The sequence below is a fragment of the Lissotriton helveticus genome, chromosome 6, assembly GCF_964261635.1.
Source record: "Lissotriton helveticus chromosome 6, aLisHel1.1, whole genome shotgun sequence".
Classification (NCBI taxonomy): Eukaryota; Metazoa; Chordata; class Amphibia; order Caudata; family Salamandridae; genus Lissotriton; species Lissotriton helveticus.
In genome coordinates this window covers 367194080-367209383 of record NC_136067.1, presented here as the reverse complement: position 1 = coordinate 367209383, position 15304 = coordinate 367194080, and the positions used below count along the sequence as shown (strand labels likewise).

The following is a 15304-nucleotide window of genomic DNA, read 5'->3' as shown; positions in this document are numbered from 1 at the left end:
GAATGGAGAGGCAAAGAATCAGGCTCAGGACGACGATATTGCGAAAACAGATCGTCCTCCAGAGGCAGCACGGAAGCAGGGAACACCAAGTTTTCGCGAATGTGACCCAGCACCTCCTTCAGGTCGGCACCTTGTACAAAGCGACCCCTGACATCAACCGCCTCTTCATTCTCAGAATCAGCATCAGCAGCAGCGCCATCAACCCTCGCCTTTTTAGGAGGAGGGACAGGAACATGACCCTGCAAAGCAGCAGAAACAGCAGTATTTATCAACTGCTGCAAAAGTTCCATAGAGGGAATATGCACCCCCGAACCGGAAGCCACGTTCAAAGGATCAGGATCAGCCAGGCTAGATGAAAGATCCATGATAGCCAGCCACGTGTAAGAAAAACAAACACAGGCAAAAACGAAGAACAGGCCCGGTAAAGTAGGACCCCAGGTTGCTAAGCAACCCAACCAACTCCACCCGGACCGAAGCCGAAGGCCACAAAAGCAGCCGGAAGAGCCGCGCGCCGCAGTAGAAATGAGGCACCGACTGCAGCGCGCCGAGCCCAATGAACCCCTTAATGCGTCTCTCGCTCCGCAGGAAACACGAAGAGGCATGAAACACGCCGGCGCGGAGACCGTGCATCAGGTAAACACGCAGACCGGTAAAATTCAACTGAAGCACCCGGCTCCCAGAGAACACGCACCCGGCCGTGCAACGTCCGCTCAGCAGGACGCGCGGCCGGGAACGAAAAACGGCACACAGGACACAAGGCGTCCCGCCCAATTATAACCAACACCAGCCGTAGACAGAGAAGCCACGCCAGTCCGCTGAAGCAGGACGCGAGGCATCCAGGCAGAAGAAGGGGGAAACAAGACAATCAGCAAAACAAAGCCAAATAAATGACAAATTAACGCATGCAAACACCAACAAACATCCCCCAACTAGATACCACAGGGCAAGGGGAACCGCTAAAGCAGGAACCCCGTCCCACTCACCTGACCAGCAGGGAATTCACAGCACTCGGAGAAGTGCAGAAAAAAAGAACAGGCTGGGCTGCTTGTTATGTGTCCTTTTATGTGATTGGAGGAAGCCTCTGGGGCCATATTGGAGGAGGGAGGGGAGACTAGAGCGCTGCTCTTTTATTTTACTTGGAGTTCTGTGTGGAGCCGGAGGCTCATATGTATATTACTGTGGCGAGGAAGACAGGACGAGGAGGTAATGAATCGTGCCTATCGGATTCCATCGTCAGCAGTTAAGGTGCAGTTTCACAGGCCGTCACTAGATGTCCCTGTAGGGCTCCGCAGGGACACCGTGCGACAGCCTGCGGTACTTCACCCATTTGCCTCCACGTAGCATTTTGTTTTCTACGAGTCTTCAGTTCAATTAAAAAACTTTTTTTGTTTCTACTTGGCCTCGTGTCGTAAGACCAGAACGGAAATGACTTCATGTCCGTGCTCGGAGAGCTTCCAGAGGGGTCTCATGTCGCATAATCTAAGCCTGTGCTGTTTCCTGCGAACTTACAAATAGGTCTGTCTATTGAATGCGCCCTCATAACACTCTACTTAACCTTAACTAGATCTCATATAAAGGTATAAAATCACCCAATTTTTCGGGGGCAGGTATCGAACAAACGAGCTGTTCAATAACTTTCTGGTGATATGAAGCGTGCCTTCCCCCCATAGCAATGGTGCACTTCCGGGTGGTTTGTTTCCGAAAAGTAGCGTTGATTTAACTTCCAAGTCAGCAGCGGCGGAAGTGTGAACCATGTGTGCGCGCGGGGACTTCCTGTCTTTGGGGGGGAGGGGGAAACCTGTTCCCATCTACCTAAGTGATGCAGTACCGCAGGCTGCTACTAGATGTCCCTGTGGGGCTCGCCAGGTCCATCCATATACTGCCAGTAGTGATGCACTAACACTGTTGAAGATGTCATACAATAATACATTATTGGCAAGAATGATCATACACTGATTCCAATCCTACTTGTTTAAAAAAAATGTTTTATTGAATATATATAATCTAGAACATTAAATACTGACCATCTGTTGAACTGAAGCAGGTTCAATTAAATAGAACAAATAAACATCTCCCTTCTTAGTTGAATGTCCTTGGTAGGTGCAAGCCGTGATTCATAATAAATGTTATTAGCCTTCTTAATAAAAATTATTATTATTTGTGGAAAAGACAATAAGCCTCTGCAGTTATTGCTAATCAAAGTTTTCTCGGTTATAGAACTAGGTAGCGTCTTATTTTCATCCACACTATGCGCCTCGCCTCCCTTTACTAAATGTAAAACTTAAGTTCCCTAGTTCCTAATACCAATATTTGGCCTAAAGCATGTACATTATTTACAAGAGGCCTGCGCCGTTGGAGCATCACTTTCTTGATGCTTCGGTGGCGTAGACCTCTCAATCATGGTTGTATGACTAATCAACTACCTACTAAATCACTAGTGCCTGAACCACGAAGGGTAAACAACGACCTATGCCAAACCACTAACTATTTAGCCACGACTTACTGAACCACAAACTCCATGTTTAACCACTACACCCAACACACTCAAAAGAATCCATCAATTATAATGACAGAATCCTCGATAGACTTCCCAGAGTCGCGCGCTGCCAAGATGCTGCAGGCTTGCCAGGTGAAAGCAAGTTGTTTCTTTAATCACCCACATCTGTGTCGTCAAACTCCGCAGCCTCTCGTGCAGATAAACTTAAGTAACAAGAGCACGCTGCAAGCGCCGAGTAGCTAACCACTTCTTCTTCCAGATGTCAGAAATATTTAAGGACATTAAAGCAGATTATTTATTAAAAAAATTAAAAACACTGTCACGTTCTTCCACTCTCTCGTGTCCCTTCCCTAAAGTTTTAATATTGGTAATTAAATGTTTGCTTGGAGCTACTACGTTGGCTACGGAGTGAAACACTGGTCAACAAGCGCTTTTACGAAACACACCAAACACTTCAAAAATGAAAAATAATCAGTGTCCTGTGATCAGTAATACTCCCTGTGAAATTTTGCCTTGGGAGTTCATTTAATGCGTTAATGATCAAGTAGCAGATAAGGATGTGGGAAGCAAAGCTTTCCTGAAATATGTTTCTTGTTAAAAATTAGTAGAAAGAAAATAAAAAAAGTATTGTCCCTAAATCTGCTGAGAGCCATTTAAGAGAACAGCAGCACCGTCCGAAAATTTCTGCTTACGCAGCTGAACCATGTGTGAGACATCTACTGCAACGAAACTTGTAAAAATATTTGAAAAGGAACGCAATACTGAATTTACGAAAACGATCACTAAAATTATGTTTTAAAGCAGCAGTTAGATTTTTATTTACCTTCACTTTGTATTTAGATCGGCGCCCCTCATCTGTCCATAACCCCTTACTCACATTTATTTTATTTTATTTCTTTATACAAATACATCCCCTTACCACTAACATGTCCCCCCAAACCCCTAGAAACGAACCCCTCTTACCTGTTCCTGTTTTGTAGCTCCTCTGAACAACGACTTGCACGAACACTAGACCGTCTTAGCCTGAACCACGCACATGCGTGTTCAGGCTAAGTCGTTGTTCGTGCAAGTCGTTGTTCAGCTTTCGTGACTTGGGAACTCATTGTTTCCTCTCAATCATATCTATGAGGTGACGCAAAGGCACTCTGCTCGGCTTTGCATGGCCTCACTGATATGGGATAAAGTAAGGCAGTGCAAGGCGCTGCGTTGCCTTACTCTGAGTAAAGGAGGTATTCCATGGGCATTGCAGTTTTTTCCCACACATCAACCATGGATTTGAACACGGGTCCCAGATTTATAAAATCACATAAACCTAGGGCAGTGCCAACACCTAACACCTTCCTAGAGCAGGTGTAACAAGGAGGCATTTTTACTTTTTCCTCATATTTTCTTCTCTCCACAGATGCTGCATTCTGCAGCACACATAGAACGAGGAAAACACCTCTCTGGATTGTTTTTGTGCAGGAAGGTGCCCCTTCCATCTCAAAAACAATCCTGCCTGCCACGAAGCACTTTGCATCATGGCGCAAGTGTGCCTAGATTGGACTAGGCAGCAAATTGTGTGCCAGCAAAAGGGGAAAGGACAGGAATGCACTGTATTTCATAAATGCGGTGCATTGCTGCCCTTTCATGTTGGGGTAGGGCAGCATAACACAGCAAGAAGAATTGCAGTGCTGCCCTGCACCAATTCATTTGTAAATGAGGCCCTTGATCTTTTAAATGCCTATCAACCACAGGAGTACTCTTCTAAAGTCCCCAAGAATTTCAGGGGAGTCATTTAGAGACTCACATGGTGTCAGCAACAGGACAACATCAGGGTCGAGGCCAGGTAAAGTTGGTTCTAGTCAGCTGGGTACTTACAAGAAAAGGGCTCTTGCAGCTCGATGTCTACCTTTACCCACACAGGAGATCGGCCAACTGAGTCCACTTGGCGTTCACATCTTTGTCCTTGTCAAGAGGGAGTAAATCCAGTCAGTCTGAGGTCCTCTAAGATCATAGACAGCAGGTCCAATCCTCTTATGATCTTTCGCAGGTCCAGAAAGGATTCTGAAATGGGTGCCTAAAGATTTCCCATTTACGCCTTACATAAACTAGTGAACTGGGTAATTTCTTGCCCATTCCTAACCAATGGGAAAAAAGTTCCCATGTGCTGATCTACCTACTTTTGCAGTAGCTCCTGATTACCATGCTACAAAGAGGCCAACAATGCAGTGGGTCAGGGCAAAACCAAGATGGTAAAAGTCTTTGATAACACCCAATTTGGGCACTCAGCTGGGAGTGTGTGCGGGGAGTATTCTATGATAATTCTAGTGTCTTCCCACATCAAACACTAAAATCCAGTTTGAAGCAGGCACTGTACCCACATAAAACCAAGAGACAGAAGTCAAGGATGACAAAAGCAGGGTGCTTCTGCAACCAGATAGGGAATCCACAAGAATTGACTTGGCATCCTGTTCTCTCCTTTCAAGAATGCCCCGGGTGGTACAAGTGGCTCATCAAACCCGTCTAGCAGGATTCAACACAGATATTCTGTGGAGTTCAGAGGAATCATCTCTGCCATTCAGGTCTGCCTACTGTTTGCTCATGGAAGCTATTTAACACCTAGTCAAACTGAGCACAGGCTGCTAGCTGGCAGAGGTTCATGCTTATTAACTATCAGTTCAGCGTCTTGAAACCCTCATAAGTGAGTACCCGTGCTTTACAAACTCCTGATTGATTGATTGGTTATAAATCCAGCTAATGAAACAGCATATCAAGGTAAAGAAAATCCAAGCTTAACCCTGTAGGTTAAGAGAAATAAAAGACAATTATTCACTCCAAGGTTTTGGGTATTTTATACATCACTTTGCAAGCAACAACAAATGTTGAGTTCTTTCACTTCAGTGAGAAAGACTGGAGGTTTGAGTTGACCTGTTCTAGACCCTAGCGTCCCACCAGGTAGTCACCGATGCTAAACAGTCAAAATTAAGGGGCATATTAACAAGGAATAGTGATATTTGTCGCAAAATGCGCTTAGCACATTTTTTTTTATCGGTGCCTATCGCTGGATATTTTAGCGGAGAAAACATGCTATTAGCAACGTTTTTCTCCATTGTACTAAAATATCCAGCGATAGCGGCAAAATGGTTTGTGGTAATTTTTACACCACTTTGTAGGCAACTACAGGGTAGAGTTATTTTCTTCAGTGAGAAAGACTGGAGGTTTGAGTTGACCTGTTCCAGACCCTAGCCTCCCATATGGTGGTCACTGATGCTAAACTGTCAAAATTAAATCAGACATCTAGGCCCAGGAGTGGCTGTTACGTAACTCCTGAATTTGCACCTGCGCCTCTAGCTTCAACTTTCCTGACATCAAGTCAGGGTCCTTCCAACACATCTGTTAGCCTTTTGGGATGTGAAAGTGGACAGCTAGGGAGGGTACCATGCTATCTTTATGCAGGGCTTCATGAGCCTGGTATTAGAAAAGCATGCAGCTTTAACTCTGCCTCACACCAAGGCAGAATTGCTGATTGTCCCCTAGAATTCAATGTACCAGGAGATAAAAAAATCAAAAAGAAGTAATCACTAATTCTTAAAAATTCCTTTTAAAGCTCAAAATCCTGTAGCAAAAGTTAGTTCAGATTTGCGATTGAGTCCAACAATAATGTAAAGCTATGGCAATAACATACGTCAAGAGGGGCTATACTCCTTCACAATCTGCATTTGCATCCTTGCACATGATTCTGTTTTCTTCTGTGTTGGATTTTTTTCCAATTCTTCTTATGCCCTGTTTTTGAATGTAGAAAGGTTTGGTCCAAAATTGGGTGGTGTGGTGAGCAAAAGAATGATGGATTAAACCCAGATCCTTGTGGCTGGGGGTGAATGTTTGCATTGTCCAGCATTCCGTCCATCAATTGTTTCAATAGTTTCTTTTGCATATGTTGCCCTAAGTGGGAAGGGATGCCCAGATGTGGGCCCCGTGCACACTACACCACTGGATTCAAGCTAGCCTGGCTGATGAAAGGTCATGCACTGAAACCGGTCCCAGGATGCTTGTTTCTGGTCCTGGGGGACTGGCTTGGCAGTTTATTTATTTATTTATTTGGGCTGGAACAGGGTCAAGACTGATTTGCACTTGGCTAGGTTTAAACTGGGGTGGTGTGGTGAGCAAAAGAATGATAGATTAAACCCAGATCCTTGTGCCTGGGGATGAATGTTTGCAACGTCTGTCCATCGTTTCTTTTGCAACTGTTTAGTGAATGTGGCACAAGTATACATTCCAAACTGCTTTTGTCTGTGAAAATTATTTACTAAGGGACAAACATTAATTATGACACAAAGCAAAGCAGAAACCAATGATCAGCATCACTCAAGGGGAAAAATGCAGTGCAGAGCCATATTTATTAATAATTGCATGCTGCTGCTGTCATTCCTTGAAGCGGTGCCCAAATAAGCTGCCTAGTGTCATGCATAACCTTTGCAACATGGCGCAAAGGGGTGCGCGTGCAATGTCTAGCTTAGGATTTGTACTAGAAACATACGCTTCCACTTCAAAATTATATGCATAGACACAAATTGAATGTCTGCTGTACAGTACAGTACACACACAAAGAATGCATTTTTAGAGAAATAAAAACACTTCTCTAAGTTAGCGCCTGCTTCAAGGAGGCAAAGTTCAATATGCAAAATCTTCGTAGATTGAACTTTTTGTCAAAAAGTATAGGTGTTTGCAATGTCTGCCCAAGTTACATCCTTATAAAGCTCCCAGCAAAGCAGCGAGCAGAGCCATTTGCATGAGAAAAGGGCACCTTTACATTGCAAAATAACTTTTGCTCCGCAAAGCAGATTCTTTGCTCCTCTTGTGTAACTCTGCACAGTCTTGGTAATTCTAGCCCTGCATGTTTTACTTCAGTGCACACATGTTTCTTAGTGTAATTATGTTTGATGCACTAAAGGCCATATCAGCCAAACCTGCTTTACAATCACCTTACATTTAACAGAGGCTATACCTTGAAGGATCATTTTTTAGAAATAAAACATTAAAGCAGATACAAGCCTATCAACCACAGATGAAATTAAAAGGAGACGGAAAGATAACATCTGCACACACTGAAATATCAATAGCTTTAAAAATTAAACTCCCTTCCTTCTCCACGCAGGGAAGCATCAACAACGGGGAGAGCGTGATTTCGCTATGAAAAAGATTGGGGTTTTCAAAATGAAGTGATGAGCTGCAGTTTTGAATCCTGCTAGCACTGTGGTTCCCAAACTGTGCGCCGCGGCGCCCTGGTGCGCCGTTATCAGTAGCCAGGGGCGCCGCCGCACTATTTGGGAAAGATAGTATGTGGCCTCCCCTCCTGTGCAGCGATGTCAGAAGTCCAGAGTGCCAGATCACCAGATAATTATGCGCGATTAAAACAAACAAACACTTAAGAGTATAAGTGATCAGAGCCGCTGGGAACATGAAAGACCTTACTCACACAGCCTGCAGAATCTGTCACTAGGCCATTATCGGCGCAGATTCTGCAGGCTCCCCTCCTCAGCAGCAGTGAGCCGACCCCAGACATGGTTTACAGATGGACTAGCGCTAGATGGCGCTGTGTCAGGCAGGACATAAACACAGCAAGCAAATAACTACAAGTGTTACTAGAGTAACATACATACGAGCACCTATTTGTTATAGTGAATGCCTAATCCAGTCAAGGAGTATTTTTATATTTAAAGAATAACCTTTAGTATTCATGCATGAAGATGGATCAGAAATTCTTTTTAGGTCATCATGTCCTCTATTTGTAGTCATAAATTTAATGGATGAAAAGCTTTTTGCCTATTAATGACTTCTGACATCACCTTTTCTTTTTATATAGCGCGAACATTACCCGAAGGTGTCAGAGCGCTTTACATAAGAACCAGTTGCGATACATAAGGACTTAGGATTACATGCGTTACATAAAAGATACAAGCAGAAAAAAATTGCAAATGTACAAGTTATAAAGTCACACAGGGAAGAGACAAATAGAAAAAATTGCAAATGTACAGGTTGTAAAGTCACTCAAGGAAGAGATACAAATGGATAAATTCTAAGAGTCACATAGGAATGGTAGAGAGTACAAAGGTCTACTACGGTGGTTCCCAAAGTGTGCGCCGCGGCACCCCGGTGTGCCGGTAAAAAAATGGTGGGGAGCCACGGCCAACTGCCAATTAGGTCAAGGGAGCCACGGGTCAAAAAAGTTTGGGAACCACTGTGCTAGCAGAAAAACACGAAAAGACAGGGAAGGTTTTGGAACAGTAAGGGCCAGCGCAGATATTGACAGAGTACAGACCTGAAACTCGACAAAAAACTGGCGCCTTTCCCTCCCTATTTAATGTATCACAGATAACACACAAAAGAAAAAATACTGCAAACTATCAGGCTTTGACAGCTCGTGAATGAATCGAGCAGTATCAGATTCTACCGTCAGCAGTGAAGGTGCAGTTCCACAGGCCGTCACTAGATGTCCCCTAGGGCTCCGCAGGGACGCCTTGGGACAGCCTGCGGTACTGCACCCTTTTGCATCCACATTGCATTTTGTTTTCTCCGGGAATTCAGATCAATTAAAAAGCATTTTTGTTTCTACCTGGCCTCGTGATTTACGTTGCATTTTTGTTTCTACCTGGGCTCGTAGGTAAAACAATATACTGCCAGTAGTGATGCACTACCACTGTTGAAGATGTCATTTATTTATTTATTTATGCGTTTTTATATAGCGCGGACTTTACCCGAAGGCGTCAGAGCGCTTCACAAAAGGAACAGAAAAATTACAAATGAACAAATTACAAAAGCAGACGATAAGTTGCATGAGGTAAAAGTGACAATTGTGAGCAAACAAAATACATGAGGTAGCAAACAGTGCATTACAGGAGGAATGAGTGACAAGTGTGCAGGTTACAAGAGAAAACAAAGGGGCATATTTACAAGCCCTTTGCGCCGATTTTACGGCGCTGTTGCGTCACTTTTGTGACGCAGCGGCGGCGTAAATCCTGCGCCATGGTGCGGGGTATTTACAACGTGACGCATCTGAGAGATGCGTCACGTTGTAAAGCCCTGCGCCATAAGGAGGCGTTCCGGCGCAGGGGGGGGGGCGTTCCGGCGCAGGAACGCCTCCTAAAGGGCTGAGTGAAATCTACAAGATTTCACTCAGTCATTTTAGGCCAATGCTGTGTCAAAACCCTGCGCCTGCTTGAAGCAGGAGTAAGGATTGACGCAGCATTGGCAGAATAGGGCACCCTAGAGTCTTGCTGGAGCTGCATCTCGCTTGTGACGCAACCCCAGCAATGCGCCACTTTTATGGCACAGATGCGTGACGCATCTGTGCCGTTTTTGAGCCATGGTGCGCCGCATTATAAATGCGGCGCATCCATGGAGGCTGCAGCATGGCGCACAATAACTGGCGAACTGGCGCATCCCTGGGGATGCGCCAGTTATTGTAAATCTGCCCCAAAGTACATTTAAAGGTAATATACTGCAATATATGCTAGACACAGAGGCACAAGAACAAACGTTACGTAGGCAATGGTGGCACTTGTGCAAGTTTCAAAAGCAAACAAAATGTGAGAGGTAGCAAACAGTGTGTTACAAGAGAAAAGTGACATGCGCATGTTACAAAAGAGAACCAAACACAGATACAAAGATAATACTGCAATAAATGGCATACACTCCAACCACACGAACGCACTGGAAAGGCACTTCCATAGTCATGGAGAATAGAGTTTTCAGTGATGGGAGGTCTTCCTTCAGATAATAGAGAGGGTATGAATTATTTTAGGAATTGTCTTTGGAGGAGGAGAACTTTGAGGTCCGTTTTAAAGACCTGGGAGGAGGTGGTGGTCCGGCGCTGAGGCGGAAGTGAGTTCCATATTCTCACCGCATTGCCTGAAAAGGATTAGGCCATCGATCTTTCCTTCTTGAAAGTGGGAGGTTCAAGCAGTAGATTTTCCGCATTACGTGAAGGTCTAGCGCCTCCAGAGAGTTTCAGCTTGTTCGCCAGGTAACGAGGGGAGGAGGAGTGCAAGGCTTTGTGGGTGATACAGGCAGTCTTGTAGATAGCTCTAGCCTCGATGGGAAGCCAGCGGAGGGTGGATAACATTGGTGTGATGTGGTCGCTTCTTTTGGCCCCATAAATGAAACGAGCTGCTGAATGGAGAACAGATCTAAGGGCGGACAAGTGTGATTTGGGGAGGCCAGTAAGAAAAGAATTGCAGTAGTCAGTCTGGAGAGGACCAGCGATTGCACCAGGGTTTTAAGGTCCTGCTCCGGGAAAAAGCAACGAATTCCCCAAAGTAGGCGCAATTGGTATCGAGCAGACTTTGCAATGGAATTGATGTGGAGGATTAGATTGAGTTTTTTGTCGAGTATGACATCAAGGGATTCTGCGCTGTCGACAATGATAGGTTTATTGTTAAGTAGATTCATCTGATCCATCCATGATTGAACCGGGGGAGGAGAGAGTGAGGAGGAGAGGAGGAGGAATTCAGTTTTGGAGGGATTCAGAATCAGTTGATGAGTTGACATCCAGTTTTGAATGGAGTCGAGAGTGGAGCTTAGGATGGAGAGATTGTGAGTGGAGGCGACCTTGAAGAGGTAGCAAACAGTGTGTTACAAGAGAAAAGTGGCGTGTGCATGTTACAAAAGAGTACCAAACACAGGTACAAGGATAATACTGCAATAAATGGCATAAACTCCAACCACACGAACACACTGGGAAGGCACTTCCATAGTCATGGAGAATAGAATTTTCAGTAATGGGAGGTCTTCCTTCAGATAATAGAGAGGACAGGAATTAACTTTGGAAGTGGCAAGAATGATCATACATTGATTCAAATCCTGCTTGTTTTAAAAAAAATTGATTTAATATATATAATCTAGAACATTAAATACTCGCCATCAGATTAACTGAAGCAGCTTCAATTAAATAGAACAAATAAAGATCTCCCTACTTAGTTGAATGTCCTTGTACTTTAGGTGCCAACCGTGATTCATAATAAATGTTATTAGCCTTTTTTATAAAATGTATTATTATTTGTGGAACAGACAATAAGCCTCTGCAGTTATTGCTAATCAAAGTTTCCTCAGTTATAGAACTAGGTAGCGTCTTATTTTCATCCACATTATGCTCCTTGCCTCCCTTTACTAAATGTAAAAGTTAAGTTCCCTAGTTCCTAACACCAATATTTGGCCTAAAGCATGTACATTATTTACAAGAGGCCTGCGCTGATGGAGCATCACTTTTTTGATGCTTCGGTGGCGCAGGCCACTCTATCATACCTGAGGCAACATAAAGCCACTCTGCGCGACTTTGCATGGCCTCATAGATATGGGATAAAGTAAGGCAGTGGAAGGCGCTGCTTTGCCTTACTCTGCGTAAAGGAGGTATTCCATGGGCATTGCAGTTTTTTCCCACGCACCACCCATGGATTTTAACATTGGCCCAGATTTATAAAATCACATAAACCTAGGGCAGTGCCAACACCTAACACCTTCCTAGAGCTGGTGTAACAAGGAGACATTTTTAATTTTTCCTCATATTTTTCTCTCTCCACAGATGCTGCATTCTGCAGCACACATAGAACGAGGAAAACACTTCTCTGGATTGTTTTTGTGCCGGAAGGTGCCCCTTCCTGCACAAAAACAATCCTGCCTGCCACAAAGCACCTTTGCATCATGGTGCAAGTGTGCCTACGTTGGCACTAGGCGGCAACTTGTGTGCCAGCAAAAGGGGAAAGGACAGGAATGCACTGTATTTCATAAATGCGGTGCATTGCTGCCCTTTCATGTTGGGGTAGGGCAGCATAACACAGCAAGAAGAATTGCAGTGCTGGCCTGCACCAATTCCTTTGTAAATGAGGCCCTTAGTCTTTAAAATGCCTATCAACCACAGGAGTACTCTTCTAAAGCACCCAAGAATTTCAGGGGAGTCATTTAGAGACTACATACACAGAACTTTCAACAAAAGGGTCCTAGGGAAATATTTAAAGACCAGGTAGTGTTTAATCCCCAATCTACCACTGACAAAACACCAAGAAACTTACCGGTCTAAGAACCATGAGACATACTATGACAGAGACACTAGAATGTCTAGGCCAAAAAACAAAAAATGCTTCTAGTAAGAAAGAATCCCATCAGCCCACATGCATGGCTATACTTCGTCATCTGGGATTCATCGTTAGTTGCACCATTAGTGCATCCAACAGAGAATGATGTAAAAACTAAGCTTGTTTTGTACCCCAGTGATCAGTACAGCCACTCGCCAGTCTTGATCAGTGGTGCTGAAGGTTTGCAGTGCAAAAAGGGTGAAAGTGAAGTGCAAAATTTTAAATTGACTACTAGGGTAGTGCCAGCAGCTTTAATAAACACAATCCCTGTGTCAACTCTAAAAACAGAGCGCTAACAGTTTGAAAAAATAACTGTCAAATGCGGTATAAAGGCAGGTCTACATGTTTCAGCCAACAGGCTTTCGTCAGGACTAACTGTAGATAACGCTACTGTAAAAATGTGAAAACAATATACTATTGACAAATCAAATGGTTGGTGCAATACAGCCTACCATATCCTGTAGCTCCCAACAAGTGAGCGAACCAAACAGGAACTTTGGATTAATTCCTACAAAATAATATAAAATGTTTTGAATTATAAAGTGTTTGAATTAGAACACATCTTTTCGCTGCCTAGAACATCCAAGAACTCTGTTGCTCCATGTCTCTCATACATTTTATACATATACACCGACATTGGCTATATTGTCCAAGTAACCATTCATGTGTAGCACTTATGATTAACAAAATAACGTACTCACCCAACTTTCTGTGGGAGTACTCCTCACCTCTCCTGGCGACTGCTCTGAGGAAATGTTTCCATATTCATCATGGCCTTGCTATATTTAAAACCTTCCTCCTTAACCAACAACCCTTCACAGGGTACCCTCATGATTAAGATGCACTTGACATATTTGAACAGAACTAGTGTCAAAAACAGTCTCCCCCACAATTAAGGGCAGATCAAAGACCACACTTTAGTACATACGTGTGAATAAAGATAGTAAGTATCAAGAGGAGTGAACCTTATTGACTTGTGTTCTAATCCTGCCGTTTGGTAAAGTGGTTAAGGGCAACATAAAAACATCTCAATGCCCAATTGCAATTCAGTTGTCTAGCATGATAATATAATGAATTTTATGTGACCCATTAAGCAAGGGTCCTGTTTCAAAAAGCTGGTAAAAAGGCTCAGGACAAACAGGACCCAGCGAACAAATGCCTAATGATACCTTTATCTTAACGTAGTGAGCCAAACTAGCAAGCTATAGCGATTATAAGGGTAGTGAAGATGATAGAGACAGACTCGTAAACTCAGGGAATATAGGCATGTTTGTCCCTACCTGTCCGTCGGTACCTCGGGTATTTACCGAGCCGAGGGGGAGGCGCTCGTTCGGGCAGGTTTCGTAAATAAATAGTTTCTGCCACAAAACCCCATTGGTTCACTTGATTGTCATGCGTTTGAATATGTAAAAGTATGAAAACCGCCGTCAGGTATTCCATTTCGAGGATACTCCTCTAGGCGGAAACCACGTCTACAAACAATCACGTGGTACATCCCATAGTGCTTCCCACAGCAGGCTCATGGGAATTGTAGTCTGGTAGTTTTCTGAGCGATATATACAATCAAACTAGGTACGTTCTGGGCATTCAAAATGTATTATTTGTAAGATGGTGAGTGTAATCTTTCCAATGTTTATCAGGATTATAATTATACAGAGTCTTGAGTGTGCATTTAGCAAAAATCCTATGGGCCAAAGTTAAATTGACCTTGAGATCGCATTTCTCTTATAAATTCGGAATATTATTGCGACCTCGAAATCAAAGGCACCAACATCCTCATGACATCAAATCTAATTTAAGGCAGATCCCTACCTTGAATTTTCGCATGCGTCAATCGCTTGATCCAGAACAGCACGTTCATAGGAAATGTAGTTTCATAGTTCCCAATGCGTCATATGCAGTCTGGACAGAAAAAGCAATGTCGTGGCTTTACCAATTGAAATTGGATACTGTCTCATCCTTCAGTGAGCTTATCGTTTATTAACTCCAGTGTGTTTTGTAAAATACAATACAGATTGCATGTGTTTATCCATGGGATTATCATACGGTAACAAGTCATATGTGTTAGTTCTAATAGTACTCTAATTGTATGTATCAATAAAGATTGTCTCTCACAATGAATTAGCTTATATATTAGGGTTGTAAAAGGTATGTGACCATTAGAGTACTCCGGACTCAATCGCCCTGTGTCTCTCCAACTTGTTTTAATGCTAGTAAGTTGCAATACCTAAATCATTGTATTCCTTTGTGTCACATATATTTTATGCATCATTCGTTTTTTGGCCAATCACTTATTTTTCAGCTATGAAGGTACGCATGCTGGAACCAAATGATTGTAAAAAATGTATTCTATACATGATAATATATCGTGTAATGGGGTGCGAACACCAGGTTACAAAGTAACCCACGGAATTTCATCGTTCAGTCCCTGACTGTCTGTCTAAATTTGAATATCCATTTTTGTTCCTTGACAAACAAAAACTTGCTGATGTCACTGACATGTGGCGGAACAAAAGGTTGTTCAAGGACAATCCATGTCATATCTACGGCTTTATGTTTCAAAGTCAGGAAATGATTTGTCATACGTTGATTGTTTGTTGCACCGAATCGTGCTCTTATGTTCACTTATTCTTAGTTTGATTTTCCGTGTCGTCATGCCAATATATCTCAATGAGTAGGGACACGTGATCATATAGAT

General features: G+C 43.4%; 1 long non-coding RNA gene across 1 annotated transcript in view; it reads right to left on the bottom strand.

Moving 5' to 3' along the window:
* LOC144762578 (uncharacterized) overlaps nucleotides 1-13114 on the bottom strand; it is a 138462-nt gene extending 125348 nt beyond the window's left edge. The window contains exon 1 of the long non-coding RNA XR_013596111.1: nucleotides 13059-13114. This is a non-coding gene — a long non-coding RNA (uncharacterized LOC144762578). The remainder of the gene's footprint in view (nucleotides 1-13058) is intronic.
* Between the last annotated feature and the right edge of the window lie 2190 nt (nucleotides 13115-15304).